This window comes from Arachis hypogaea, chromosome 17 (genome assembly GCF_003086295.3).
Source record: "Arachis hypogaea cultivar Tifrunner chromosome 17, arahy.Tifrunner.gnm2.J5K5, whole genome shotgun sequence".
Lineage (NCBI taxonomy): Eukaryota > Viridiplantae > Streptophyta > Magnoliopsida > Fabales > Fabaceae > Arachis > Arachis hypogaea.
In genome coordinates this window covers 36,956,387-36,961,115 of record NC_092052.1, presented here as the reverse complement: position 1 = coordinate 36,961,115, position 4,729 = coordinate 36,956,387, and the positions used below count along the sequence as shown (strand labels likewise).

The 4,729-nt window shown below is 38.9% G+C and overlaps 1 non-coding gene across 1 annotated transcript; it reads left to right on the top strand.

Annotated features, from left to right (window-relative positions):
- Positions 1 to 306: 306 nt before the first annotated feature.
- LOC112768354 (small nucleolar RNA R71) lies at positions 307 to 413 on the top strand. Its single transcript, XR_003185789.1, has one exon. It is a non-coding gene; the product is annotated as a small nucleolar RNA R71 (small nucleolar RNA).
- The last annotated feature ends 4,316 nt before the right edge of the window (positions 414 to 4,729 follow it).

Sequence of the window (4,729 nt, the reverse complement as noted above, 5' to 3'; positions counted from 1 at the left end):
GTTGATGAGGTGGTGATTGCTGCTACTTAGTTCCTCTCCATCTTCTTGGTAAGGTCAGCCAACTGCTTGGTAATCAGCTTGTTCTGGGCCAGCAATGCATCCACGTTGTTTAGCTCCATTACTCCTCTAGTGTTACCTCTTTTAGAAGCATAGAAGTAGTCATTCTCCGCTACAGTCTCAATGACATCTATGGCTTCTTCAATGGTCTTCTTCTTGTTCAGAGATCCCGCAGATGAGTGGTGCACTGCCTTCTTTGATTCGTAAGAAAGACCCTCATAAAAAATGTGTAACTGCACCCATTCATTGAACATATCTGGCGGGCACCTTCTTGTCAAGTCCTTAAACCTCTCCCATGCTTTATATAGAGTCTCACCATCTTGTTGCCTGAAGATCTGTACCTCAGCTCTCAACCTTTTGATTCTTTAAGGAGGGTAGAATCTCGCTAAGAATTTGTTCACTACATCTTCCCAGGTTGTTAAACTCTCCTTCGGGAAGGACTCTAGCCATTTGGATGCTTTGTCCTTGAGTGAGAAGGGAAACAGAAGCAGTCTATAGGTGTCAGGATAAATACCATTAGACTTCACAGTATCGCATATTCTCAGAAATGTGGTTAGATGTTGATTGGGGTCTTCTTGGACACTTCCTCCGAATGAACAGTTGTTCTGAACAAGGGTGATGAGCTGTGGCTTTAGTTCAAAGTTATTGGCATGTATGGTTGGCTTTTGGATGCTACTTCCATAGTTTCCTGGGTTTGGATTGATATAAGAGCCTAGAACTCTTCTCTCTTGTCCAGCATGATGCGCTGGACCTTCTCTGCCATGGTTGTGAGCCTCTTCTTCATGATGGTTCTCCATATTCTCATCCATGTCTGGTTCAAAGTACTCTTCCTCTTCCTCAGCACCAACAACTCTCTTTTCTCTTGCTTTCCTCCTTAATCTAAGGAAGGTTCTCTCAGATTCAGAATCGAAGGAAGTTGAAGCCCCACTTCTTCTACCTGTCATACAACCAACAAGGCCAAAGCACAAGGGAAATAGAGAGTATTCTTGTTAAAAATGCTGTTAGTGTGAGTGATGCAATATATCAAATAGTTAGTGGGTTAGTGAACTGAATTGTAATAAATACGAGAACACCACAAACGGGTAGGGGTAAAGGGAAGAAAATAACTAAAACTGAAAGTAAATTACTCAAACAGAATTTAAATCAAACAAAAAAAATGCTCAATCTAGTTATCCACCAATTTAATCATCGTTGATACAAAATCAATCCCCGGCAACGGCGCCATAAACTTGATGCACGGAAACTTGTCTCTCAACAAAATTTCCTTCGGCAAGTATACCGAATTGTCGTCAAGTAAAAACTCACAATAGAGTGAGGTCGAATCCCATAGGGATTGATCCTTTAATCAGAGGAATGTTCTAGTTGAGCTAAGCAGAAGTCGATTTGAGAGTTGCAGGAAATTAAATGGCGGAAAAATAAATGGTAGAAAGTGTAAATGCTGGAAATAAAGAACTGAATGTAAATGGTGGAAGGTAAATTGCAGAATCTTAAATGGGGAATGGGAAAGATGAACATAAAAGTAAATGACAGAAAGTAAAGAGAATGGGTAAGATCAGAAATGGGGAATTCATTGGGCTCAGGAGATGTTGTATTCTCCGGATCGAGTTCATTTTCATCTCTTCCTCAATTAATGCATTCATTGATCTCCTTGGCAATCTTAAGTGATTGAATTCCAATTCCTTGGTAATTCAATCTCTCAAATCTTGATCAATAGCCAATTCCTTGGTCTAATTGCTCATGAGAAGAGATGAAGTGTGGTCACTGATTATACCACATGTATTCCCAAATCAAAGTGTTGGTAGGATTATATGTCACTATATCCATCCAAACCCCAATTTGGTCTAACATGAGAAAGCGTTTCTAGCATGATCTCTTCATTCCTCTTCCAAGGTTCCGAAGAGATCCAAGTATGAATAGCTTCTTTTCCAAGACAACTACCCAATTGGATGAAGATTGAAAGCTTTCTAGTAAAATCAAGAGAAAAGAAAGAAGAAGAATAATGAAAACTATTATTGATCCATCAAATTACAACAGAGTTCCCTAACCCAATGAAAGGGGTTTAGTTGTTCATAGCTCTGGGAATGGAAAGCAAATATGGAAAATACATTCTGATAGTAAAACTAAAAGTTGCAGAGAAAGTAAAATTATACAGAGAGTAGTTCTCTCAATGCCAAAAGCTTCTTCTCTAGTTCAAAACTACTCCTATATATACTACTCTTCTGATCTTCTAGTTGGCTCTTCAAGTCTTTGGACATGGGCCTTTGGATCTTGAGTTGAAGCAGTTTGGAATCTTCAGTGGGCTCCGCTTTACTTGCAGAGAAAGTGTGAAGTAGGCATGGACTTTAGCTGGGACGTTAGTGGTGTATGTTAACGTTAAGTCAAAATGTGGGTTCGAGAACGTTAGTGACGATCACCTTTTTCACTAACGTTCCTAGCCCAAGATGGTTCACATTAACTTCAACGTTAGTGGCACTAACGTGACCACTAACGTTGCCTCTTGGTCCATCGCAAGCGTTATTGGCGTTTACCTTTGCCAATAACGTTGCTCTTAGCCCCCCTTTTCTCACGTTAGAGTCCACGTTAGTCTAACTAACGTGGCTCTTAACGTGGGCATGCCTTAGCCTCGAGAGCATTAGTGACACTTACCTTTGTCACTAATGCTCCAAACGCCTCTTCTCACGTTAGTGCCTCACGTTAATTGTCTTAACATGGCCACTAACGTGGTGGTGATTGCCATCTCCAATGTTAGTGACAAAAGTGAATGTCACTAACGTTGGCTCATCATTTCTTTCCTCCACGTTAGCTTCCACGTTAATGCAATTAACGTGGCAACTAACGTGGCTCATAGTGGCTTGGTCCAGCGTTAGTGACAAAGGTGAGTGTCACTAACGTTGGCGACTCCTTGCTCCTCCCACGTTAGAGTTCACGTTAATGTAGTTAACGTGACTCTTAACGTAGCCAATTGGGATTAGTCCAACGTTAGTGACAAAGGTGAGTGTCACTAACGTTGGCATTGTCTTCCTTTTTCATGTTAGAGTTCACGTTAACTGAGTTAACATGACTCTTAACGTGGCCAATTTGGAGCGTTAGTGGTACTCACTTTTACCACTAACGCTGGAGCCCCCTTTTCTCCACGTTAACTACCACGTTAATGTAGTTAACATGGCAATTAACGTGGGCCATGATGGTTTCGAAGGTGTTATTGGAAATCACTTTTCTCATTATCGTTGCAAGTTTATTCCCATGCCACGTTAGTGGTCACGTTAATTAGATTAACATGGCTGCTAATGTGGCTCTTCCTTGCTTCCTTTGTCCTGAAACCAAGCAAATAAAGTGCATCAAAACTCTAATCTAAATTATGAGATATGCATTATCCAATTTGTCATTCAATTCATGCATAATTCTCATAAAATCACATGAAATTCACAATATTTTCTTGAATCAAGATATAAGTGATTATCTACCCAAAACTTGCTTATTAACTAGGAAAATGCATGAAACTACCCCAAAATAGTAAAGAAAAGGTCAGTGAAACTGGCCAAAATGCCCTGGCATCAAGACCGCATTGATTAATCTACTTCCTAAGTTCTGATAGCGGATAAATGTCGATCAAGAATTACCAAAAGTATTTTTCCAAATCAACGCCGCAAAGTATAGTCTTAACTGACAAGACTTCTGCTAGTCAAAGTTAAAATGTGTGTCACAAATAAAATCAATAACCGAGAGTAGAATCATGTGTCCTTTCCCTAGGAGTTGACATGAGATGCAAATTATTGGTTATGATTTCCTAGAGATTTTTGAAGTTGAGAACAAGAAAAATAAATAACTAGAAATTAGAGCAATAGATAACTAGCAAGAGTTGATAATTAATCAATATAATATGTCTTGATTAGGGGTGAGAATCGGAATTTCTATCCTCATTGTCTTTCCCAAGTGTGATGGTAAAGGCTCATTGCTCTCACTTAGTTATCCTCTAACAATTGAAGGAAAGTCAAGTGAACACAATTAACCTTATCTCACAAGTCCTAGTCACTTCATAGAGAAGGACTAGAGTTGGTGAGGTTCAAGCTAATTAGTAATCTTCAATTACCAATCAACACTTAAGTATAACAATTCAAGTGGCTCCAATTACTCAACCCTAAACCATGTAAGGAAATCTATTCCATGATCATAGATGACATTTTCTCAAACACTTAGTGAGCAAAGATAAAAGACATGAAAAAAACTAGAAAAATAATCCAATTCAAGTTACCACTAACAATAATCAATAATAGCAAGATAAGCAATAACAATGGATATGAAAACAACTCAATGCATTAACAAAATTCAAAGTTAACAAGATCCAATTATGAGTCAAAATAACCAAATTGAAAAGAGCAATAAGGGAGTTAAAGTAGAAAACTATGAGGAAAATGACTAGAAACGAAGGTAGCAACAACTTCTCCCAAGATTCGATTGAAAGTGAAACTAAGAATACCTAAAACCCTAGAGAGATGTCAGAGTTTCTCTCACTAGAATTTTAAAAACTCAAAAACTAAGCTAAAGTGTAAGTGTGTTTCGTCCCTTTCCATTCCCAGAGTATTGTCATCACTTTCGGGCTTGAAATTGGGCCAAAGCAGCCCAGAAATCGCCCCAACGTATTCCCTTTATTGTAGCACGTGACGCTCATCAC